The sequence below is a fragment of the Mus caroli genome, unplaced genomic scaffold (genome assembly GCF_978045245.1).
Source record: "Mus caroli unplaced genomic scaffold, Mus_caroli_1 scaffold_4, whole genome shotgun sequence".
Taxonomy (NCBI): Eukaryota; Metazoa; Chordata; class Mammalia; order Rodentia; family Muridae; genus Mus; species Mus caroli.
The window spans coordinates 68,622,439-68,649,370 of NW_028227259.1; the positions used below are offsets into that span (position 1 = coordinate 68,622,439).

The 26,932-nt window shown below is 44.8% G+C and overlaps 1 protein-coding gene and 1 non-coding gene across 8 annotated transcripts in view; one reads left to right on the forward strand and one right to left on the reverse strand.

Annotated features, from left to right (window-relative positions):
* The window catches only part of Rbm47 (RNA binding motif protein 47), a 135,620-nt gene that overhangs the window by 95,753 nt on the left and 12,935 nt on the right, over window positions 1-26,932 (reverse strand). The gene's annotated exons all lie outside the window — the stretch shown is intronic.
* On the forward strand, window positions 6,316-6,421 carry LOC147005156 (U6 spliceosomal RNA). The gene has a single exon (XR_015047035.1). It is a non-coding gene; the product is annotated as a U6 spliceosomal RNA (small nuclear RNA).

Below are 26,932 nucleotides of genomic sequence, written 5' to 3' on the forward strand. Positions count from 1 at the left end.
GCCCAGTGATGAGAATCTAATCCCCAGACCTCATGTAAAGGTGGAATAAACTGACTCCATAAAAGCAGTCCCCTGACCTCCATATATATGCAGTAGTGTGTGCCCCTTACATGCACACACGATAATAATAATGATGATGATAAAAAGCATTAATCCCAGTAGGTAATATGGTGCCCATTTACAGAAGAAGAAACTAAGGTAGACTGCCATGAAATAAGTTCTCCCATGTCAAAGAGCTGCTGGCTATTAGGTTCAGACAGTCTACACTGGATTTTACCAGGAGAAAAAAAATAGGAGTTGCTCAAATAAGTCCCCTTGGAAAGGTCATGAATTGCTGACGCCCAGCCCAGCACACATCACATGCTAGAGAAGAAGCTGTAAGTGACTCGCTCATGAACACATGACTGCTCAGTTCCTTACGGGCTAACTTTCTGAAGCAGCTTCCTTGAGCAGAACTAAGCCAGAGACCCACAGCTGCTTCAGTTCCGGGGGAGAAGCAGAGCCCTGGCTCCCTGGCTCCAGAGCCCACACCCTGAGCAATGCAGAGCAGATGGCACTTCCTCAAATAACTCCTGCTCACGCGGGTTCTCCTCAACATCTGTGTGCAGACTCAACAGGAGTCAGTCACTGTGCAAACGGGGCTCCGTGGGAACAGGCTGAGCCTGGCGACAGACGGTTTGATACTTAGTTATTCCACCAACGGTCCGTCCATTTTTGAGACAGGTTCTCACTATACACCTCTGGGTGGGGACACTCTATATGGCATATGCCACTAGAACAGAACTCTATATAGGCAAAAGTCTGTGTATAACTTGATAAAATAATGTGCCTTAGGACCTGGCTTATCAAAATTAAGATACCCGACATGCGTGCTGGGATCAGAACTCCTGTCCTCTACCAGAGCAGCAGACATCCTTAAACCAGAGAGTCATCTCTCCAGCCCCAACTTATAAGTACCTTTAACAGGAACCACTAAAAGCAAAGGACCGAACTCTGCTTACACCCTTTGAGAACCAGCAGAAGATGGCAGAGAAGGCATTTGAGAATACCACTGAGTATGTAACCTGCCAAGAGCCCGGACAATGGCATGAGGGAGATGGAGCTCTCTGCCCAAGATCTGTGAGACCCCAAATTCAATCCCTGGGACCACACAAACAAACAAACTACAGCCACAAACCCTACACCATCCGGAATGACACTTGTGGGAACCCAGGGATTCTTGTGTGCTGGTACTTTACATATGTTATAACCTTCAGTCTTCATTCAGACATTATAAACTAAAGCTTGTTTGCTGTACCATTTCTTCTCTCTCTCTTTTATTCCACTTTAAAAAAATGTGCATGGGTGTTTTGTCTACATAGATGTAATGTGTCTAGTGCCCACAGAAGTTAGGAGAAGGCATCAGATTCCCTGAAACTGGAGTTACAGACTGTTGTAACCTGCCCTGTGCATGCTCCCAGGTAATCACACCTGGGTACTTTAGAAGAAGAGCCAGTGCTCTATTAACTGGTGAGCCATCTCTTCAGCCCCTACACAGACCAAAGCCCAACACATTTAAAAAATTGGTCCAAGGTCAAATATAGAAAACGGAAGGCCTGGCATTAAGGACAAGTGTACTTGACTCTAATCCTAGCTTTTAAACAGAATGGTGGGGTGCTAATAGCATAAAGTAGCTAAACACATCTCAGATTTTGTTGGCTTGTTTGTTTTGCTTCTTGAGACAAGCCCTCACTTTGTAGCTTTAGCTAGCTTGGTTCTCTCTAGGTAGACTAGGCCGGCCTAGAATTCACAGAGATATGCCTGCCTCTGACTCCAGATGTATGTCACCAAACCCAGCCCATTGCTTCTGTTTTTAAAGTGAAATTAGTATCAATTGGGGCTCATGAGTTTAGAGCACTGGCCGCTCTTCCAGAGGCTCCTGGTCCAGTTCCCAACATCCTACATGACAGCTCACAGCTGTCTGTAGATTCAGTTCCAGGGCTTCGGACACATTTACACAGATAGACATGCAGGCAAAACACCAGTGAACAAAAAATAAAACCAATTTATAATATTTAAAAACAAAGAAGACCATTTATTCCTGAGTAGTGGCAGTGCCAGGCAATGGTGTCACACGCCTTTAACCCCAGTACTAGGGAGGCAGAAATCAGCGGATCTCTGAGTTTGAGGCCAGCCTGCTCTACTGAGTTCCGGGACAGCAAGGACTCTACAGAGAAACCGTCTCAAAACAAAACAAAACAACAACAACAACAAAAACAAAAACAGAAAAGGAAGAAAGAGAAAGGAAAGAAAAAGAAATTAATATAAATTTAAACCGCCCCAGCCACTTTAGCCATACATGCAATATGTCAGTAGCCACAATGATATATGGCTATTGTACTGGACAGTCAATGGCTTTTGGGGGTTTATTTTCTCTCAAACTAAAAATAGGGGGATCTGAAAGCTGAGTGGAGCATTAGGTAATAACGTGAAGTGCCTGTTCCCTCCGTGCTGAGATCGTTTTGCATTCACTGTTTCCACTAAAGTTGCCCAATCTGTAGTTGAAGATTAGCCAAGCAAAGCAGTGTGAGAGACAGTCTTAAGCCACTGATTGGCTGGCTGTTCTAGCAGATTTCACTTGAGGGTCACTACCTGGATACCTGGTCCATGTGACTGGCTGCTTAAAGATTTTTATTCCGACAAACCTTTGTTTGCAAAATCAAGAACAGTAAGAGGATTAGGCGTTTCCATGTTAGTTGAACTGGGGAAAACAGAGTTTCTCGTGTTCACTTAGAAACTTAGCTGTGGACGGAAGGGGTCCTTCGTATGGAAGGGGATTTATGTGCCAGACAAAGGAGAGAGTGGGGGGTCAGACCAAGTTCCTCTCCGACCCATTTTAGAACAGAACAGGGCTGCAATTATCAGGAACTGTGAGTTTTACTGCCCAAGGTAGGAAGTAACACAATTACTCCATTTTGGTTTCTAATTGTTTCATTAGACTCTAATAAACTGATCTTTAAAGCCTGTGTAAAGAAAGGGCCTGTGCATCCCCTTGCAGGTGATTACCCCACCTCACGTGGCAGTCATGCTTAACCAGAGAAACCACAAAGCTATTGCTTTTCAGGCCCAAACTCGCCTCAGCCTTCACCTTCCACATCAAAACCAAACTCGGGCTCCTCCACGAGACCCGGGCATTGCAGCACATGATCACCCAAAACCATTAACTACCTCCTTCTTCAGCTGAGACCCTGACAGGTTGGTCATTATCCTATCTTGACTCTGGGAGGACAGATGCTTGTTTGTCGCCAGTGTCCAAAACCAAATACAACACCCGGCAGGCAAGCACCAGTATATGAGTATATGAATACTTTCCAGGAAGAAGAAACGGAGTGGGTGCTCTTTGCTGGGGTTGAAGGGGACAGGCCAGGTGACATTCTTTTCTGCCCACACCACAGGAGCCCTGTGCCTAAGAGAGGTGAACTTCTAAAAACAAAAAATAATAATAGTAACGTGTTTAAGAGAGGCCAGAGATGCTCCACTCCCTCTCCACTGAACTGTGGGGGCAGAGATGATATGTGCATCATCACTGGAAATATGAAGTCAAGGGAAGTTTGAGGGCTTAGCTCCAACAAATAACAACTGGGGTAGGAAGAAGCGTTCTCTCTGCCTTTAGACTTAAAGATCTAATACCGTTCTTGTTGAAAAAGGGTCCAATGCGAGCCAAGCTGGCCTCCGACTCAGTAAAGTATGTAGCAGAGGGTGGCCTTGAACTCCTGAGTCTCCTGCTTTAACCCCTCCCACCGCACTCCCTCCCCCATGCTGATATTATACCAATATCAGCATCACACTCACACTCTCAGCATTGTGCACTTTCAGCCTTGGGCTTTTTTTTCTCTTTATAATGAGCAAGACACACTGTGTGAAAGTCAGACATGCTGAGGTGGGGGCCCCTCATGAAATTAGACGAGCAGATCTGACAGCCTCGTAAGTGGCGCCACGGACTATCTATACTTTTCTACTTTCCAAACTCTCCTTTGCCTGGTCAGTTCCAGGGACCCGGCTAAGCTGTATCCATGGGAAAAGAAGCGATTACAAGCCCCACTGAATTCCCACCTCTTTGGAAGGTTTACCCAGGTCTCCTAGACCTGCGTCTGAGAACCTGAAACTCTAAGGAGCGAAGGCACAGCATACACAGAGTCAGTCACAAGATGGACTGGAGAGTGGTCAAAGAGGGCTGCCAAATAAAAGGCAGGGTCTCAGCTACAGGTATGTTTCAAGTCAGCCTACCCTATAAAGCAAGAGCCCATGCAAATAATAATCGTAACAAGAATAACAGTAGCAATAACAACATAATGATATATAATAACATTACCATATTACCAATAAAATATTATATTTTACTATTATGTAACAATATAATTATATATAATTATATAAAGCATATTAATATACTTATATATATTTATTCATTCATTTATAAAATTGATTTAATTTTTAAATAATTAATAAATATATTTATCAATAAGTTATTTGTGTATAGATGATATGTAATGCTATGTATAAGATATTACATGTTATATATAATAATATTTTTGTTATTGTTATTATCATTATAAATAGCACTAGACATGGTAACACAGACCATAATACCAGCACTTGGGAAATAGAGGCAGGGTGGTCAGGAATTCTCAGTCATTCTCAACTAAATACCAAGCCTTTCTCAAATAACTAAATAACTGGGCTGGAGAGGTGGCTCCTCGCTTAAGAGCACTGACTACTCTTCTGAAGGTCCTGAGTTCAAATCCCAGCAACCACATGGTGGCTTACAACCATCGGTAATGAGATCTGACGCCCTCTTCTGGTGTGTCTGAAGACAGCAACAGTGTACTTACATATAATAATAAATAAATCTTTAGGCCAGAGTGAGCAGAGGCCCTGAATTCAATTTCCAGCAACCACATGATGGCTCACAACCATCTGTACAGCTACACTGTACTCATATACATAAAATAAATAAATTGTTAAAAAAAAACTTAAATAACTAAACAACAAAAATCAATGAATAAAGCCAGGCATGGTACACACCTACAACCCCAGCATTCGAGATGCAGAAGTAGGATTGATGAAAGAATATTCCAAAGAATACTCTGTTCCCAAGATCATAGGGAGAGGATGCTCAGCGAGGTGCTGACCGTGTCAGAACAGGGATGGGCTTGAAGACCTGATGCTGGGTCACAGGGCACAGGCACCAGGCTAATGGGAAGGCTGAGGGGAAGGTACTTGCCTCCAAGCCTGATGATCTGAATTTGATCCCCCAGGACCCACGTGGTACAAGTAGAGAGCCAAGTCTCACAGGCTAACTCTGACCTCCATACATGCACAACTCATGCCCCGAAAACCCAATAACTGAATGTGTTTTATAGGGCAGACACACAGAGTCACATATTCCACGAGTCTACTAATATGAAATATCTACTGAAGGCAGAGAGCTAATTAGTGGTTTCCAGAAGCTAGAGGAAGGGGGAAAAAAATGAATGGTGGGTATAAAGGTATCCTTTGTAAATGATAGAAGTGTGTTAGCACTCCTGGCCTTCGAGATGGCTCAGTGGGTAGAGGGTCCTGCCACCAACACTCATGTCCTAAGCTCAACCCTTGAGATCCACACGGAGGAAGGAAAGGAGGTCCCATGTGTTGTTCTTTGACCTCCACACATACCTCGTGGCAGCACACAGATACCAGACAGCACCACCCAGCACACACAACAGATATATTAGATGTCATTTTAAACAATTTAAAAACGTGCTCGGATGAAACAGAAGTGGCAGCTGCACAGCCTTGTAGATGTGCCAAAGGCTACTGAACTATACACTTCAATGTGTTCGTTTTGGGCTTACAAGATGGCTCAGTGGGTGAAGGTACTTGCCCCCAACCTGATGACCTAAACTTAATGTCTGGGACCCACATGGTAGAAGAAGAGAACTGATTCCTGCACATACACACGTTGTCCTATGACCATAATGTGTGCACATACATGAAGAGAATGAACAAATTTTAAAACACAAGCTTAATTTTATATCATAAATTCCACTCAAACTTGATCCTCCTCTTCTTCATCTTTCTCCTCCTCCCCCCCCCCCCCCTCCTTCAGATACTAGGTCTCACTCTGCAGACCAGGCTAACATCAACCCAGAGATCAGCCACTAAAGTGCTGGAACTAAGGGCATGTGCCACCATGCCCGGCTTCACTCAGACTTAATTATAAATAAATAAATAAATAAATAAATAAATAAATAAATAAAGCTATAGCCCTTGGGAAGGGTAAGAAAATCAAGAGAGGTGCTTACTGTATGAACTCATATGATAAATTCAGGATGATATAGAGAAAATTAGCTTGGCCCTTTGCAAGGATGATTGGAAAACTTGTAAAGTGGTCTGTATTTAGAAGAAGAAGAAGAAGGAGGAGGAGGAGGAGGAGGAGGAGAAGGAGAGGAGGAGGAGGAAGAAAGAAAAAGAAGGAAGAGGAGGAGAAGGAGGAGGAAGAGGAAGGAAGGAGAGATGGGAAAAGAGAAAGACAGAGGGAAGGAGGAGTGTGGGAATCAAGAAGGACATACATATGGGAACAATTTCACCATCACCTTGGCACTTGGCTTTCTACTTCCTTCCATGTGTGTCCTGGGGACCAAACCAGATGGTCAAGCTTGACACTAAGTGGTCACTTCTAGAAGACCAAGGTTCCCAAAGGATGGACCAGTTACAAGGAAGTGCTGGTTCCAAGGGAGGACCGAAGGCACACACGGTGAAAATACCCAGAGAGAGTGCATAGAAAGAGTGGCTGGAAGAACTCAGTTTCAGTAACTCTGTGTAAAAACACAATCTCCCGAGGGTATGGTCATCATGAATGCCTATGAAATATGCACTGTGAGAAACCCATAGTGAGTCGCTTCCCAAAATACGTTTTACATCTTGGGGAAAGTGCCTGAACAAAATGCACTAAGGGCTGGAGAGATGGTTTAGTGGTCAAGAGCACTTGCTGTTCTTCCAGGGGACCTGGGTACAGATTCCAACCTCCACATGGCAGCTCACAACCAACCACCAGCAACTCTAATTCCAGGGGATCTGACACCTCTTCTAGACTCTACAGCATGCACACTGTATACACTGTACACACACACACACACACACACACAGAGAGAGAATGAATAATTTTCAATGCATTTTAAAGGGTCCATCTGGCCAGTGAGACGGCTCAGTAGGTGTAAGCACTTCCTACATAAGCCTGAAAACCAACATTCCATCCTTGGGATCCACACGGGAAGAATAGCATTGACTCCTATGTCAACTCCTACAAGTGCTCTTCTGAATTCTATAGGCACATGGTAGTACTTTGGTTTGAAGGGAAGGGAAGGGAAGGGAAGGGAAGGGAAGGGAAGGGAAGGGAAGGGAAGGGAAGGGAAGGGAAGGGAAGGGAAGGGAAGGGAAGGAAGCACAAGGTCAGGCATGGTGGCTTGCATCTTTACTCCCAGCACGTGTGAAGCAGGGGCAGACAGATCTCTGAGTTCTCTGCCAGCCTGGTCTACAGAGCAAGTTCCAGGACAATCAGGACTACACAGAAAACCTGTCTCAAAACAACAATAAATGAATAAATAGGTAATATACTTGCTTGTTATTTGTGTTTCTATCACTTTTCAATTCAGAATCTTTAGCTTGTGATTGGAAGACCCATTCCCCCCACCCCCAAATTGTTAAAGATTATTTTTTCCCTTATTTTTAGCTATTCCCTAGATTGAGCAAACTTCAGTGCAGGAACCCCACAAAATGTAGCACTGATAACAAGAGCATTGGCAGCATCCTTCAGAACACTAACGCAGTCTCCTTGCATCCACGCTACCTGTGTCAATCATTCCCCTGAGTCATTACTTGACAATGCATCTGGGTTCTACCACCTGAACATGTCTGCTTGGTTGATGTGAGACAGACGTTAGCAAATTAGCATTTTCTTATCAAGCTTCCTATTTACAAAAGCAAGTCAACTGTGTCACTCCAAACCTTAGACAGGTATCAGTTCACCAGAGCCTTTGAGTGGGTGAAGGGCTATGTTGGTAAAGATACCTAATGAAGAGCCCTTGGCAGGTCACTGCTAGGGGTAACTCGAAGTGGCAGTCACTGAGGAAAACGGCATGGAAACATCTCAAAAAATTAAAAAGAATTACACTAGATAGAGCCAGCACAATTGGAACCAGAGCCTTAGAGTGACAAGCAGTACTGGCATTCACAGGCCTGTGACAACTGTCCAAAGAACAACCATTCATGGATGGATGGATGGATGGATGGATGGATGGATGGATGGATGGATGGAGATGGAGACACAAAATGTATTCTGTACACGGAGTTCTGCCTTAAAATTTGAATATGCACCCAGGGCATTGTGCTAAGTGAAATAAGCCAGACACAAAAAGTCAGTCACACACACACACACAGACACACACACACACACACACACACACACTCTAAACTGAGCTTGGTGTGTAATCCCATCAGTCAAGAAAGATTGGGCAAAAGGATCTCAAATCAAAGACAGCTTGAGCTAGACAATCAGACAAGAAACAAGGATTAGACAGAGAAAAAGATATGCAAATAAAGATGACTTCGCTGACAAGATACCAGAGTTGTCAGACTCCTCAAGACAAAAGCAGAGTGGTCTTTGCCAAGGGTGATGGATGGGTTTAAGGAGCCTGAGAAACAAAGCCACTCTGAGGATGGGCAGTGGTGATGGTTAGACAATACTGTGAACAGGTTTGCTACTATTGAACTTTACTCTTAAAACTGGTTAGCACACGGAGGCAGCAAGATGGCTCAGCGTGGGAAGGCAGCTGCCACTAAATCTGATGTCCCAAGTTCAGTCCTGGAACCCACACGGTAGAAATAGATTACTAACTCCTGCAAGCTTTCCTCAGATTTCACAAGTGCACGACACTTGCCCACACAAAAATAAAAATATAGAAGTATGCATAATTAATATATGCTGATAAAAGCATTAAAACTGGCTAGGGAGCTGGGAATATAGCCCAGTGGTCAAGTCCTTGCCTGGCACATGTTGGATTCTATCCTAGAACTAGGAAGAGAAGCGTTAAAGGAGGAGATTTTTTTTTGTTATGTATCTTTTATCACAATAGTAAAACCTTTTCAAAAGAACCATCCTTCCTTTGGGTGGCAGTCAAAATGCAGATCTCCTTAGCCAGGTCTGGAGGCAGGTGGCACACATCTGATATCTCAACTGCTCTGAAAGTGGAGGCTAGGGAGCACAGGACCACTTCCTGAGTGTAGCGGTTTGAATAAAACTGTCCCCCACCCCCACCCCCACCCAGGGTCAGGTATCTGAACTTGGTTCCGGTTGGTAGCACTGTTTGGGAGATGGTATGGCCTTGCTGGAGACAGTGCATCACTGAGAGGTGACTGGTATGGCCTTGCTGGAGACAGTGCATCACTGAGAGGCGGCTTTGGGGGTTCCTAGCTTGCCCTCACTTTCAGTTCACTTTCTATGTTTGAGGTTGAAGAATGTGACCTTTCGGCTTCCTGCTCTGGCCGTCAGCTGCCATGCCTCTCCCACCATTGTGGATTCTCCCTCTGAAACCTCTAAGCCAAAAAGAAATAAGAAAATGTCCTTCCTTCCGACAGCTGCCTTGGTTGCAGTGATTTTATCACAGCAGCAGACAAGTAGCTGATACTCTCAACTACAGAAGTCCAAGGACAACCTGGGCAACTGAGGAAGACCCTGCCTCAAAATAAACTATTAAAGAGAGATTGGGAGCTATAGCTCAGAGGTAGAATGTAGGATGCACAAGGTTCAGTTCCTAGTCACATGTAAGTGTACATGCATGTGCCCACACATATACACACAGGAGACATGCATCCACACACAGACATGCATCCACACATCCACATCACACATACACACACACATATACACACACATACACATCACACAGACTCATACACACAAGAACACACACACACACATACATACACACACATACACACAATTCCCAGGCTTTACACACAGATCTCTATTCGGCAGGTCTGAGATGGAAACTTAAAAGTTTAGGACCAGGCCGGGCGTGGTGGCGCACGCCTTTAATCCCAGCACTTGGGAGGCAGAGGCAGGTGGATTTCTGAGTTCGAGGCCAGCCTGGTCTACAAAGTGAGTTCCAGGACAGCCAGGGCTATCAGAGAAACCCTGTCTCGAAAAACCAAAAAAAAAAAAAAAAAAAAAAAAAAGTTTAGGACCCACCTGGTATAATTTGATGCAAGGGTTTCAATTAATACATTAAATAACTTTCACTCTATCATAGAGCTTTACAAGGGAAACGTATCGAACAGTACCTGAGTAAGGGAAAGTCCCACAGATGCCACCTCACAAGTCATCTAAGCTCATCATGGCTCACTCAGTCCAAGGAAACGGCTTGGGAGGTCACCCTCCTCCTCCCTACCCCTGCTCACTTCAATGACAGTATCCACTGTGGCCCCTTTCTTCCACCGAGTAAAACTCACAAGCACAGAAGAGAACACGTTCCGCTAAGGCAGAGGACTCTTCTCTTGATTCGGAATCAACAGAAGCACGGTGTGACTCTTTCTGCCTGTTTTGTAAGACACAGCTTTTGTAACGAGATAGCAAATCTGCCTGGAGGGACACTGGACCGGCAGAAGCCAAGGCCTCTGTAACGCAGCAGTCTTGCAGAACTGAGGTCAGAGCTCAGGCAGGAAGGCTCTCCGTGTGTGGGTACACACTGTAGGTCCATAAACAGCCTTGCCAAGGCAGACCTCAGACCCATCTCCATCCCTTCTCGCTCTTTCCTTCCCTTTGTAGGTGGTCAAACAGCCATTCTCCCCTCTCTGCTTCCCACGTAGTCTGATGCACCTCTGCCTTCGGGCTGCTGCTCCGGCTGTCTGGGGCCTAGAAGGTTCCCATCCCACACTTCACTGGACTCTAGATGTCTGCGGCTTTCTTGCTACCTTCTTCAGGGAGTCCTTCAGGTTGCCTTCCCCCTTTGCCTCCATCCTAATACCCTTTCTATGTAACCTTTATCGCTCTCAACCTTGAGGGTTTTTTTTTTTTTTTCTTTTTTTTGATTTTTGGTTTTTTCAAGACAGGGTTTCTCTGTGTAGCCTTGGCTGTCCTGGAACTCACTTTGTAGACCAGGCTGGCCTCAAACTCAGAAATCCACCTGCCTCTGCCTCCCAAGTGCTGGGATTAAAGGCGTGCACCACCACGGCCCTGCTCAACCTTGAGTTTTCAACTTGTACTATCTCCTCCCATCTTCTATGCTCAGTCTTGCTTCTATGCTTGTAAGTCGGTTGAAGGTTGAAGGATTACTGTAATCTTTGTTCTCTCTCTCTCTGCCTCTCTGTCTCTGTCTCTCTCTCTCAGCAGCCACCTCAATGGTCGATGCATGAGCCATTGCTAACCAAAGGCCAAGGTCAAACCGCTCACAGATGTGCAGCCAGTCTCCAAAGCCCATGAACCTCTCACCAATGGATTATCTATCATTACACATTCTTCAGTTAGCCTTGGAAGATGAACTCATCATAACCACAGCTGTGCAAATCTCATTTGGGCAAGCAGAAAACTCACAGTTAAGAAACAGAAGGAGGTATTACTGAGCCTGTGTTCTTATTCACTTACAAAAGAAACCAAAAAATCACCTCACTCCTGCAGACAGATGGGGTCTCACTACGTATGTAGTTCTGGCTGTCCTAGAACTCATTGTGTAGATCAGGCTGGCCTTGAACTCACAGAGACTCTCACATCTCTACCTCCCAAGTGCTGGCATTCAAGGCCTGCACCTGACTCCTGCAGTCTATGTGTAGAAGTTTATTTGCTCAGTTCCTCTATGCTGTTCTTTCTGCAGCCAGTGTCCACACCATGTCTACCTGCAACAAGCCAGAGGACTAAGAACTAGAAGCCAAGGCAAATGCCCAGGGACACAGTGTGTGTGTGAGGGGGTGGGGAGGAACCGATAGGAGACACAGGCAAAGTCCGACTGCTAAGTGGAGCACTCTCAAGAGGGGGTGATAACTGTCCTTGGAGCCATTCTTTCTGGGGCAGGACAGATGGAACTTGCTCATAGACATGAGAGCCGTAGAGTGACAAGAGGTAGTGTTTAGGGACTGATGCTGGAGTGGGAAAGTCTTGGTCCACTTCCAACTCCTGGCCCAGACTGCACAGCACTCACCCCAGCCCGATTACCACTGCTTACCTGTGTCCATAGGCTAGCAAAGGGCTGGTCACAGGCAGCTTAGGCTCTTTTGAGACATCCGATTTCTACCAGAACTACTCAGATCTGCTGAGAACGGAAGAACTTTGTTCCTCATGGGAGAGAAATTATTCATGGACACTGAAGGTGTGAATTTCATATGATTTTATAAGTCACAAAAAATTGCTCTTTTGACCTACTTTTCCAACTATTAAGAATGAAAAGGTCAGCCGGGTGTGGTGAGGCACGCCTTTAATCCCAGCGCTTGGAAGGCAGAGGCAGGCAGATTTCTGAGTTCGAGACCAGCCTGGTCTACAAAGTGAGTTCCAGGACAGCCAGGGCTACACAGAGAAACCCTACCTTGAAAACAAACAAAAGAAAGAAAGAAAGAAAGAAAGAAAGAAAGAAAGAGAGAGAGAGAGAGAGAGAAAGAAAGAAAAGAAAGGGAGAGAGAAAGAAAGAAAGGGAGAGAGAAAGAGAGAAAAGGAAAGGTCAGGGTTGGGGATTTAGCTCAGTGGTAGAGAACTTGCCTAGCAAGCACAAGGCCCTGGGTTCAGTCCTCAGCTCTGAAAAAAAAAAAACAAAAACAAAAACAACAACATAACTAGAATGAGAAGGTAGTAGTACAGGCCTGTAATCCTGGTTCCTCCAGAGACTAAGACAGGAGGGGTGCAAGTTCAAGGCTAGCCTGGGCTACAGAGTGAGCTCAAGGCCAATGGGGAAACTTTCTGAGACCCTGCATCAAAATAAAAAGTAAAAACTAGAGCTGGGGTTGTGGCTCAGTGACAGAGCTCTCCTAGTCTGTTGGCAGCCCTGGGATCAATCCCCAGTACCACAAAAGTAAAAAGACTCGAAGAGAGGCCGATGAGTTGCATGTGAGTGCAAATAAATTGTAGTTCAAGCAAAACGACAGGCAAGCATGGGATCAGCCGTCAAGGGTAGGGGAGTGGCCACTCCTGTCCAAAGATGGCCATTTCCCCTTAGCACACAGCGACTCCTGTTTTCCAAAACAGCACTTTGGGGTCAGTGTACATACCGAAGCCCAGCTAAACTCCACATGATGGATTTTTAAGGCAGAGAGAGCTACACGGAGTCCCCAACACTTTCTGAAAATTCTTTAGTGTATTATAGCAGAGCGCAGCAGTGTGACAGGGATCAAAAGATTAGAAATAATTAACTCCTTCAGCTGACCACGGCCAGAGCTCTGCTGCTGAATTTTGCCTCCGCTTCAAATGAGAAATACAGCGTGCCCACGAGAGATTTATTACTGCCCCAAAGCATACTTGGAAATGCAGCATTAACGAATCAAGGCCAAGAGGGCTGGCTCAAACCCGAAATCCCAGCGCTAGGAAGGGAGCCGTGGGGTTTGTGCAAATTCAAGGCTATGTTCATACATACTTAGCAAGTTCCAAGTTAGCCAGGGCTATAGAGTGAGATCCTATGTCCCAGAAAACCAGCAAGATGGCTCAGGAGGTAAAAGTGCTTGCTACTGAACCTGACGACCTGAACTCTGTCACAGAGACCCACATAGTCAATGAAAAGAATCAGTCCCTGAAAGTTGACCTCCACCCACAGACCCATAAGAAGGCACACATACATGCTAAGAAAAACAAATAGATATAATCAATCAGAGCCAATCAATGAAGGAAGAATGATTAAAGCATCAGAAATGCTTTGCGATGATGAATCATTTTTAAAAGTATCTCACTGATATTTGCAGTCTATATTTCATGGCATCCAACCGCTTCCCCCTCTCTCCCCTGGGCAGCCTGGAACTTAAGTAGACCAAAACTCACAAAATCCCCCTGCCTCTGTCTCTGGAGTGCTGGGAGTAAGGGCATGTGACGTCACCCTCCACTCTGTCCTCTCCTCTTATCTAAGCTACAGATGCATTAGCACAATGTCTAATGAGAAAACAAAACAGGCAAGGCCGCTGTGAAGCTCACCGTAGCTCAGCTACCCGGCTATAGGAGGCTGAGGTGAGAGACCAGTGAGCTTAAAGGCGCTCAAACCCACTTATCCAGACCCTATCCCAAACCAACTTGGAAAAGCCTGGAGATGTTCACTCAGTGGTAGAGCACTTGCCTCATTTAGGAGACCCTAGTACGACAGTGGAAACCGCCCATCTTGGAAAGTGGATTCACCATCCTTCTTCTGCAAGTAAGTCACGCTGATGAAAATGATGATTATTATGGGATGAAATTTTGTTGTTGTTGGGTTTTTTTTTTTTTTTTAAAGAAAGCTCTAAAGTCCAAATGCCCCAAAATAGTTCCATGAGAGGACTTTAAAAGACAAAATTGGGGCTGGTGAGATGGCTCAGTGGGTAAGAGCACCCGACTGCTCTTCCAAAGGTCCAGAGTTCAAATCCCAGCAACCACATGGTGGCTCACAACCATCCGTAACGAGATCTGACTCCCTCTTCTGGAGTGTCTGAAGACAGCTACAGTATACTTACATATAATCAATAAATAAATCTTTAAAAAAAAAAAAAAAGACAAAATTATTCCAATCTAGGAAAGTGGGTTTAGCAAAGACATGTTTAGTTTGACCCTTAGTGTGTGGCCAATCCTGCTGTTCCTCCTATGGACGCTCTGATGAACTAGGTGGTCTGTGACTGCTTTGACCTGGAAGTGACACTCATCTCATCCCCTTCCCTTCCCTTCCCTTCCCTTCCCTTCCCTTCCCTTCCCTTCCCTTCCCTTCCCTTCCCTTCCCTTCCCTTCCCTTCCCTTCTCTTCCTTTTCCCTCCCTTTCCCTTCCTCCCTTCTCTCTTTCTTTCTTTGTTTCTTCCTTTCTATCTTCTTTTTTTCCAGTTGTTTGAGACAGGGTTTCTTTAGCCCGACTGCACTAGAACTCACTATGTAAGACCAAGCCAGCCTGAAACTCACAGAGATCTACTGCCCACTGCCTCCCAATTGTTGAAATTAAAAGGGCTGTGCCTACACAACCAACCTTAAAAGAAAAAAATAAATAAAGTTTATCTACTTTACAGGGAAGAAGACACTGTGGAGAGACCACATCAAGAGAGCACAGACTGTGGTTGTCCATTCTACCTAAGAGGTGGCTTCTCAGCACTAAGCATCACTGATCACTGGAGCCCCAGCATCATTCAGGAAACTAAACCAATGCAACCCTTTTCCTCCCTAGAAGGATGGCTTTCATCCCCCCAAAAAGGTCTGTGATATTATCCTTGAGGGCAGAACTAGGCTCCACGGATGAAAGCTATAAAGAAAATCCTAGCCAGGCATGATGGTGGCATGTCTGTAATCCCAGCATTTGGAAGATTGGTCAGGAAGATCATGAGTTCAAGGCTAGTCTGGACTACAAAGCAAGATCCTACTTCTTAAAGGGGAATGAAGCACAAGCCTTTAACCTCAGCACTTGGGAGACGGAGGCAGATCTCGTCTACATAGCAAGTTTCAGGCGAGAGAAGGCTACATAGTGAGATCCTGTTTATAAATAAATAAGTAGCCCCAGAAACTGGGTCTGTAGATCTAATTGGAAGTTTGTTTTAGGGAAAACTATTTAACTTTCCTGTGTCTAGTTGCACTCTGTAAAATACAGTCATTAGAATAGCAGTGTCAGGGAGCTATGCACACAGGTACCAGGTTTGCTATCACGAATGCTGGAGAGGCTTGTCTGCTCTGGGTGAAATGTCAAATCAGAAATCCCCTATGGTCCTGTCCAACTGCAAAACATGCCCTCTGACTCCCCAGCCATTCAGGAAAGCTGGGGCTTACCCAGAGCTGACAGCAGCCCGAAGCACTTTCAAGCACATCTCAATCAAGAACCAACCGCAGCATTCTCTGTTGGTTAACTTAATGTGGTCACCTAATTTGTCCTTAAGACCCTTAATGGTCTAAGAAAAGAAAAAAGGGAAGCAAGAAATAAAAGAAAAGGAACAAAGTGTTGAATTCACATGCTAAGAGAGCTTCACTGGCTTGCATATTGGTTACCAACTGGGCATACTAAACTACCAAGCTTCCTCTGGGGTTCTCTGCCTGAAGTGACAGCCTCCTTCTACAGCTCTCAATTCCCAATTCCAAGGCAACTACCCACCCAATGAGTTACCCCAAATGACAAGACTTGGAGGAATTTGTTTTAATTAGATATTACCTTAACTAATGAAAATTTAACTTTAATTTCCTCATTCCTTCACTAGAGAGTGAAGATAAGAGTACCCTCAACTAACTTCATAGGACCTTCTGGTACCATGGTACCATGCTTCCAAAGGAAGCGAACAACCAATAGCCCTACCCAGCTGAACCGTCTGAGTCATGGCACCCAGCACGGCACATTAACCGTAGGGGTGCAATAGTGGCACTCACATTTTGGTAGCCACCAACAATAGCTCTCTGATTGGACTTAAGATCTGCTTAACAGGGTGGAAATCATTCCTGGTCCTGGAAACCTAGCCCACAACCTGGGGCTGCAGAGATCATGGATCTTAGAGATTCTACTGAGGCCACGCAACAAAACAAACATAAATCCTAGCTGCACTCTAAATGTATATGCTTATGCACACGTAAGTGTAGTTCTTGTCCCTCAAAGAAATTTTTCTTTGCAATAGGCAGGAACCATTACAGAAAAACCACAACCAATCAATGCACAGAGAAAAAAAAGAATAATAGTGAGGCACCCAGCCCCAGTGTACAACACAACTCCCGTACCTAGGGCTCGGGGAACAATGCAGAAGAGGGGGTGTGGGGGTGGGTGAGAGCCAGAGCAACACGAAATCTTCTGTGAAACTACACCTCCTAGAAATAACAGGAAACCATCACCCGTGGTGCCTCAACAACACAGCTGCCTAAATGAGACCTGAAAAGGCAGAACACCAAAGACAAGCTAAGATGGAAGGGGGCGGTCTCATGGAGCCCCATCCCTTAATAAAGAACTAAAGGTAACCAAGGAATACTGAGAGAATGAGCCCGTCACCAAGTTACCCAATACCCAGTGACCAGCCCTGAGAGCATACATGCGCACAAGGACACAAAATGAGCACGGCAAGTTGTATTCATATATATAAAATCAGCATATCCCCATGCACATGCATAGTCACACACACATTACTAATAACAATTTAAAAGAGGCTGGAGAGATGGCTCAGTGGTTAAGAACACCAGCTGGTCCTCCAGAGGACTCGGGTTCAAGTCCCAGTACCCACACAGCGGCTCACAACTGCCTGTCACTCCACTTCCAAGGACTCTGACACCCTCCCACAGACATACATGTAGGTAAAACACCAATACAGATAAAATAAAAAGAAATAAATCATTTTTTTAAGTTTATAAAAAGAGAAAGAAGGGCTATGGTTTTGAAAGGAAGCAAGGGTAATATGGGAGGGATTAAAGGGAGGAAATGGAAGGGGGAAATGATATAGTTATATGTTTTTTTTATCTTTGATATTAGAGACAGGGTCTCTGTATAACCTGGGCTTCCTGGAGCTTGATCTGTAGATGAGGCTGGCCTTGAACTCAGAGATTCACTTGCCTCTGCCTCCCAAGCGCTGGGATTAAAGGCATGAGGGACCATAGCCTGGCTAAATTTTTTTTTAATGTTTATGTATATAGCTATCTCCGCATGTATGCCTGTGCATCATGTAAACACAGCCTTTGGAGGCCAGAAGAAGGCGCCCTATCCCCAAGACTGAAATTATAGCTGGTTGTGAGCCGCCATGTGGGCAATAGAAGTTGAACTCAGACCCTCTGGAAGAGCCACGAGTGCTCTAAACTGCTTAACTATTTCTCCATAATTATATTTTAATTAAAAAACAAACACACAGGGCTAGAGAGATGCCTCAGTGGTTAAGAGCACGGTCTGCTCTTCCAGAAGTCCTGAGTTCAAATCCCAGCAACCACATGGTGGCTCACAATCATCTATAATAGGATCTGATACCCCTCTTCTAGTGTGTCTGAAGACAGCTACAGCGTACTCATATACATAAATCTTTAAAAAGCAGACAAACAAATATTTTTTAAAATGAGCCCTCATAGCTAAACTTGGCGGAATAGTTTTGTAACCCAGCACTTAGGAGGTTGAGGAGGCAGGGTCAGAAGTTTAAGGCCATCCTCAGCTATATAAGGAGTTCAGGGCCAGCCTGGTCTATATGAACCCTGTAGTGGTTTAAATAAGAATGGCCCCCATTAGGCCGGGCGATGTGGCACACGCCTGTAATCCCAGCACTTGGGAGGCAGAGGCAGGCGGATTTCTGAGTTCGAGGCCAGCCTGGTCTACAAAGTGAGTTCCAGGACAGCCAGGGCTATACAGAGAAACCCTAGTACAAAACACCAAAAAAAAAAAAAAAAAAAAGAATGGCCCCCATAGACATATATTTGAATGCCTAGTCATCAAGGAGTGGCATTACTTAAGAAGGATTAGAAGGTGTGGCCTCGTTAAAGTAGGTGTGGTCTAGTTGGAGGAAGTGTGCCATTGGGAGTGGGGTTTCAAAAGCCCAAGCCAAGCTCAGCATCTCTCTCCATACTGCCTATGGATCCAGATGTAGAACCCTCAACTACTTCTCCAGCACCACATCTGTCTGCATGCTACCATGTTTCCTGCCGTGATGATAATGGACTAAACTTCCGAAGCTGTAAAAGAGTTGCTGTGGTCTCGGTGTCTTTTTGTAGCAATAGAACACTGACTAGGAAAAGCTCCTGTCTCCAAAAAAATGTGACTGGGGAGAAGGCTCAGTAGTTCTGGGCACTCGCTGCTCTTCCAGAGGACCCCGGAGAGTTCCGAGCACCCACATCAGACAGCGCATAACTGCCTACAGCTACGGGTCTGGATCTGCCCTTGAGAGTTTACACACAGAGAGAGACACACAAAGAGAACATAAAAAAATAAATAAATAAAAACCAATTACCATCCTCCCACTCCCCAAAGGATGAGCCCTCATTTACAGCTGACACATGGCAGATGAGAAACCTCAATCAACCAGGCATCATGGTGCCTACTGATGAACACAGTAGTGGGGAGGTGGAAGCAGGAGAGTCAGAAGTTAAGAGACCAGCCTGGGCTATGGGGAGAGCCTGTGAAGGGGAGCTCACTATATACATTGGATCCTTGGTTGTACTCTCATCTTTGGAGCACGAAGATGTAGCAGTGCTAGAGCGGTAAGATCTACCTTACACTCATGGTGGTTAACACCAGAGAGTCATCTCATCTGGTTTGCATCTTTATAGAGTTCCTTTTTTGCACATACTCCACTCTCCTAGTTCCTTTCATTGAACATGATATTACTGAGCAGTTTTGTGTCGACCAGTGCCTCCCTGGAGCCTCAGTCTCCAGCACTGAGGCTAGGTGAGCCAATGTTGGGGAACATTAGTACACAGGATTACAATAGAGCCCAAAGAAAACTGTGTGAGCAGAATATGGATGGGTACACATGCCTCAGACCCAGCGCTGAGGTGGCAGAGACAGGAAGATCAGAGTTCAAGGCCAGCCTGGTCTACAAATGAGTTCCAGAACAGCCAGGGCTATACAGAGAAACCCTGCCTCAAAAAACAAACAAACAAACAAACAAACAAACAAACAAACAAACAAACGGAGGAAAAAGGAAGGGAGGGAGGGAGGGAGGGGGAGGGAGGAAGGAGGAAAGGAAGGAAGAAATCTGAGATGGACTAAGATCCAAATGTAAAAAGTATAATAAATCACCACGGGGAACAGTGCAGCAGAGCACTTGACCAACATCACGAGGTTCTAGGTTCAATACTTAGTAATGGGGAAAAAAAACAATCAGGAGTCAGGTTTAAGGAGCTACCTGTAAAGTCTGAGAGCCAGTTTTGAAGGAACAAACAAGACTTGCTTGAACAAGATGTTCCCAGAGAATCTCAGTGAACTCTATGATCAGAGACCTTGGTGTGGGGAGGGAACAAGGCAATCTGCAATCCATTGACATTAGATTTTCATAGCTGAAGCCCCGGGTGATGGTGGTGTATGTCTTTAGCCAGTACTGGGAGGCAGAGGCAGGTGTGCCTCTGTGAATTCGCGGCCAGCCTGGTCTTCACTGTGAGTTCCAGGGCTACATAGAGAAACCCTGTCTTGAAAAAACAAACAAAATCCGCACAGCTAAAACCTTCCCAAATGACAGTGTCCATATACATGGTGAACCCTGCTGAGGCGCGCACCAGTACGAGCAGCTCTTTCATCCAATAAGGAATCTGTACAGCTGCTCAGACCTTAAATGACTTGGCACAACACACACACACACACACAAAATCATGACAGAACATCTCAGTCTCAGTACACAGTGTTTTCCCATCTATTCGGTCTAAAGGGGCACCTGGAAGATGGCTCAGTCTGTCAGTGCCTGCTGGCGAAGCCTGAGGTCCTTAGTCCAAGTCCCCAGCACGCACTTTTCACCCCAGTGCTGGGAAGAATGGACATGAGCAGATTCCAGATCCCTGGAGCTCACTGCCTGGCCAGACTAACCAAACGTTGTAGTTCTAAAACGAAGGAGGTATTCCATTTAAAAAGACCAAAATTACCAGGCAGTGGTGGCACACGCCTTTAATCCCAGAACTTGGGTGGCAGAGGCAGGCGGATTTCTGAGTTCGAGGCCAGCCTGGTCTACAGAGTGAGTTCCAGGACAGCCAGGGCTATACAGAGACACCCTGTCTCGAAAAACCAAAAACCAAAAAAAAAAAAAAAAAAGACCAAAATCCCATCTCTTATCACCACATACACCTGCATCTGTAAACACATGTGCACACAAGCACACATACATACATGTACCCCCTACACGAGCACACATACACACAGTATTTTATACACAGAGCTCCTAGAGCTATATTTCATTTCCAGCACAAGGAAAGCAGAGCTGAATCCATGATAATTTTCACTCATTCCCCCACGATGCCCATCCCCCAGGCTTTGGGTATCTCATCTCTGATTATAATTAAATTTTTGTTGTTGTTGAATTGTTACACTTATTTCTTGTTATGTGAATGTACATCTGTGTCATGGCCGAAGGACAACTCGGGAACGTCAGCTCTCTTCTTCTACCACATGGCCTTTGATTCACCAGTCCCATTTGGGTTTTTGAGATAGGGGGGTCTCACTACAGCCTTTAGCTGGTTCAAATTTGCCTCAGTCTTCCTGCCTGGAATAGGCATATGGTAGGGCTGGCTATCATTATTTTATTTTTTTAACAGAAACTAGGCAAACAGCCAAGGTCAAATGTATTTATCTCTCTGTGCCAAATCTACAGGACATCAAATATTGACCAAAAATATTTCTTCAAAGGAAAATTACCTGCTTAGTTCACAGAGTTAGTTCCTAGCTATCCTCGAATGTTTGCTGTTTTCATAAAGATACTGACAGTGCAGCTACATCCAGGCGTCCGTCCACTCGTCCACCGGGCTGCTCTCCCTCAGAGCTGACAGTTCTGTACTAACAGTTTCCATTTTATATGATGTCATCATCAGCTTTGATAGGACAACTTCATCCTCCCTTACCAAGACCTTTAAGCTTCAAGCATTTTGAAAGTCTGAAAAGATCCTAACTTGTGTGAAGCCTACCTCCATTTGGAATTTGTAAATATCAAAAGAAGGAAAAAAAAGCTGTCCTGGTGGCACACAGGACAGTGTGCCAACATTTAGAAGACCAAGGCTAACCTGGTCTACAGGATAGCCAGGGCTCTATAGAGAAACTCTGTCTTGAAAAATAAAACAAAACCAACCAAACAAACAAACAAATAAAATGAAAGAAGGAAGGAAGGAAGGAGAAAGAAAGAGGGGGGGAGGGAGGGAGGGAGGGAGAGAGAGAGAGAGAGAGAGAGAGAAAGAGCTAGTGAGATGACTCAGCAGGTAAGAGCACTAACTGCTCTTCCGAAGGTCCTGAGTTCAAATCCCAGGCAACCACATGGTGGCTCACAACCACCTGTAATGAGATCTGATGCCCTCTTCTGGTGTGTCTGAAGACAGCTACAGTGTACATATATCTAATAATAAATAAATCTTTGGGCTGGAGCGTTCAGGGAATGAGCAAGCAGAATTGACCGGAGAGAACAGAGGGCCTAAATTCAATTCCCAACAACCACATGAAGGCTCACAACCATCTGTACAGCTACAGTGTACTCATATACATAAAATAAATAGTAAATAAATCTTTGAGAGAGAGAGAGAGAGAGAGAGAGAGAGGAAGAAAGAGAGAGCATCATTTTGGTAAAGCACAAAATGAAGCTGTTTGGCATGAGGCAGAAGCTCAAAGCCACTGAGCTACATAGTGAATGAAAGGCCAACCTAAGGATTGGGGTGGAGGAAATGAGGCAAAGAGGGAAGGATGGGGACGGGGGGCGGGGGGGGGGGGGGGAATTGGGTGTGGACTAGAGCAGGGGTAACATATGTGATGCTCTTAGCAGTGTAGATAAATAAACATAAAAGAGGCTGGAGAGATGGCTCAGAAGTCAGCACCACACCCTGTCCCCAGACAGTATGATCTGCTCACCAAGTCCTGTAATTCCAGCTCCTGGGACTCTGACGCCCTCTTCTGGTCTCCACAGGCACTTACACCCACATGCGTGTACATGTGCTTGTGTGTGTGCGTGTGTATGTGTGCATGCACACACTCATTAAAAGAAAAAACTTCCCAGCCTCCACCTACCCCCAATTAAAAAATAGTAAAAATAAGTAAATAAAAATGAAGGAAGCGTGTTGGGAGTGAGCGTCTCAGCAGTGGCCCCGCGTGGAGACTCACCCTGAAGGCAAGCCCTCACTCTCAGCAGTACGGACAGAGAAGGAGACTTCTTTGCTGAGGGGTAGCTCCTAATATACTGTAGTACTGATATTTAGCAGCATGCCCCGCCTCTACCAACTTCACATAAAGAAACCTCAATCCTGGTACACCAGCAATGCCAATGTCTTGTGTAGCACCTGGGTTTCAGTAACCAACTCCGAAAGGATGCCAGCTGACCTTGCTGGCCCCTTGCCCACTCTCTCCTGTGCTCAGCTACCCCTTGAAGACCCATGAACAGCACATATTCAAACTGGGAGAAGAAGAAGATGTGAGGTAGGAAAGTTTTAGCCATGTGTGATTAGCAGATCTAGGTAAGAAGACCTGGCCTTGCTCCAAGGATCAAGTTTTCCCAAACCTGACCTGGTTTGGGAAGCCTTACAAGAAGCCTGAGTTCTGGCCAGCCTTTACAGTGGGCAGGTTACCCAATACATCTGTGCTTCATTCCCACGCCTGACACATAGGCAGAAAAAGTGTAAGCGACTCACTGGGAGTCACTTTGTTAATCGAGCTAGGTAAAGCCTGGTATACAATAGGCGCTTAACACATGGGAGACATTACTATTTGTTCTTAGCTTTTCTTCTTTTCAGGCTGGCCTCAGACTTCCTCAGACTCTTGGCCACGTGCCAGCATTACAGTTATGCATCTTTGAGCCAGCCCCCTCATTTAACCTCCGTACATCACTGGCCCTCAGTGACACAGATGCAACCTCCTTGCCTCTGAATGTGCTTGCTGCAGGTACTCGGTAAGCCAGCTTTCTTACAAAAAAAAAAAAAGCCTGTTAAGAATGGACTGGAAATAACTGTGAAAACTCCAAGCCCTACCAATCCCTTTGGAAATTGACCCATCTTGGAAAAAAAGCAAAACCCACACCACTTGACCCAGTTAAGCAATAAGTTCAATCACTACACAGGCCACACTGGCATTGACACAGGACACGCTGCAACTACCCAAGCTTTCAATAGCCAGGGTTGCAAAACCATGTCCATCCCTGACCTCCCTCCCTCCCATCCAGCTCTAATAGCTGGAGACATCTCAAAACATCCCTTTTAAAGACCGAGTTATCTAATGCTTCACATACATAACATATAACATCTTTATCCCAGTGGATTTGGAAACATTGTATCTTTCTGTTGTTCTTCTCCTTTTAAAATAACTAAGTTCTCCATATGGTGGCATATACCTGTGATCAGAGAGCTAGGTAAGTGAATTAGGAGATCAGCTTCAGTTCCATAGTGAATTCAGGGCAGCCTTTTAAAAACAACAACAAAACCCGGTATTGTCAGAATCACACACCAGTCTCCCATACGTGAGCATATTGGGCTAGCCTCGGTTTTCAGCCAGCACATGAACATGTGTGCAGACCGTTTATAAAGTTAGTAAAGAAAAAAACAACACATGTGTTTGCATGTCCCAAATGTATCTCTTCTATGGTATCAATATTTACAGTATAACCTGCATGCCTTCAATGAATTGCAATTAATTGTAGTACCCTTGTAATTAGTATCTTCTTGCATCTTTTGAGATGTTGGATGAATGTCTTTCCTCATGCAACTATCCATGCTTAGCTTTTCCTGCTTTGAAAATGTTATTGATACTGTAAATTAAGTAAATGTGTACTGAGCAATATAAAATAATACGTATGTTGAAATAATATCCAGAATCAAATACATATAAATGGTATAAGTAAATAGATTTATAATACTACAAATTATACTATAAATATGTATTAATATAATTAAGTTTTATAAGGGGCTAGAGATATGGCTCTGTGGTTAAGATTGGCTGCTCTTCTCCAGGAACAGGGTTCAATTCCCTGCACTCACATCAAGGAAGTCTGACACTTTCTCCTGGGCTCTGAGACACCTTTACTGACATGCACAGATCCACATACATCTACGAGTCACTAAAAATAAAATACTTTTTAAAAAGTTTTATAGTTTCTGTGGTTGTACTGTAGTAGAGTACCCAGACAACAGGCAATTTAAGGGAGAAAGAAGTTTTAGACTTAGGGTTCCAGGTTAGTCCCTCACTGAGGGGAAATCAAGGCAGGAATTAGCATGTCACATGACATCCACAGGTAATAGCAGCAAGAAACAAATGGAGGCATCCTTGCTTTCTGCTCGATAGCTCAACACACTGTTCAGCACCTTTGCATAAGAATATTATAGTTGGTGGTGGCAACAGCAGCAGCAGAGGCAGGCGGCTTTCTGAGTACTAAGTTAGCCTGGTCTACAGAGCAAATTTCAGAGCAGCCAAGACTACACAGAGAACAAACAATCAAAACAACCAAACAAACAAAAAGAATAGCCCAGTCCACAAGGGCCTGGATCTTCCTACATCAATTAGCAAACAAGTCAGTTCCTCCCAGGCACGCCCACAGGCCAACCTGATGCAGAGAATTCCTCAACAAGACACTACTCCTAGCTGACTACTGGTTGCATCTACTCGTCAATTAAAGCTAAGCAGGGCATTAAGTATACAATCTAAACATTAAGTGTTTGATAAATGCCTGTGACTATCTCCTGGACCCCAGGCTGGCCATTCTGCACTCATTCTGTAGCCAAGGATCACCTTGAACTTCTGGCCTCCCTACCTCCACCTCAATACCCATGTGAGCCCCTACTTCTAGTTTAGTGAGTGCCGGGATCTACCTCAGGGCTTTGTACAGACATCCTAAGTTAGCACACAAGCAAAGATAACCCACCATCCTCTTTTTTAAGGATTTATTTTTATCATTTTTAAGTGTGCGTGCATGTGTGTGTGTATGGGGGGGGTGCCTGTGGGTGTATACACATGAGCACTGGATCCCCTGGAGCCCCTGATATCGGTGCTGGAAGAGCAGCAAACTCTCCTAGCTTCTGGCTGAGCCATCTCTCCGGCACTCCTTCTCATTTTCATTCTTATTTTTGAGACAAACTCATGATCTTTCTGCCTCAGTCTCCTACGTACTGGCATGACAGATGTGAGTCACCAGGCCCAGCTGGGACACCCTCTTCTGACCACGGCAGGAAAATCGAGTTTCCTGTCTATTTTCAGGGACTGGTTGGTTCCATCAGAACACTTACTCGCCATTTCCACCGTGAAAGACAGTTCCTTCAAAACAGACAATTTTCATGCCCCACTGCACACCCAGTGCCTATATAGTCTGGCACACAGCTTCACGCTTAGCTTTAAGCTCTGAGGCAGACTGGGTGTCAGGCTGAAATCCGAGTTTAGGAAGTGGAAGCAAGAGGACCAGGAGTTCAAGGCCAGCATGGGCTACATGGGGCCCTACCTCAAAAAGGAAAAAGTTGAAGAAAAGCAGTACCTTCAATGTATCTAGTTTAAACTAGTTTGATACTTGTTTATTTGTTGGCAAACCATTACAACTTCCCTTTACATAGTATTTTAGCTTTGTGTTTGTTTAAGACAGTCTTTACATAGGATTTTATTAAAGACAAATCCAATTGTTTTTGTATTTATCTCTGTTATGCCAATCAATATATATGACAAGAAAAAAAGTAACTGGCAGAAAAAGTTAAAAATATAAGCTAGGTATGAAGATTGATGCCTATAACCCCAGTACTGAAGAACTGAGGCAGGAGGATTGCCAGTTTGGGCAACACAGCAAAACTCTCTCTGTGTCTCAAAACAATAACAACAATAACAAAATTCTACAAATAGTAGTTGACAGGAATTAGCTAAGGAACCACAGACTTCTACCAACCATTAGGGAGGCCGTTTTTAGTGAGTTATGCATTGAACAAGGAAGGGAAAGCAAAGGGGACAACTGGACCTTCAAAAAGCCGAGAAAGTGAGCTTACAAAACCCAGATAATTCCTGAAGGGAGAGCGAAGAAGACTAATGAAGGCAGACCAGGGAGCCGCTTGCTGCTCATGCGTAAAAGGCAAGGCCAAGGACTCATGCAGAAGTTCTCCTGCAGTACTAAAGATATCAGCACTTCTGTCAATAGGCAAATACCTCACTAA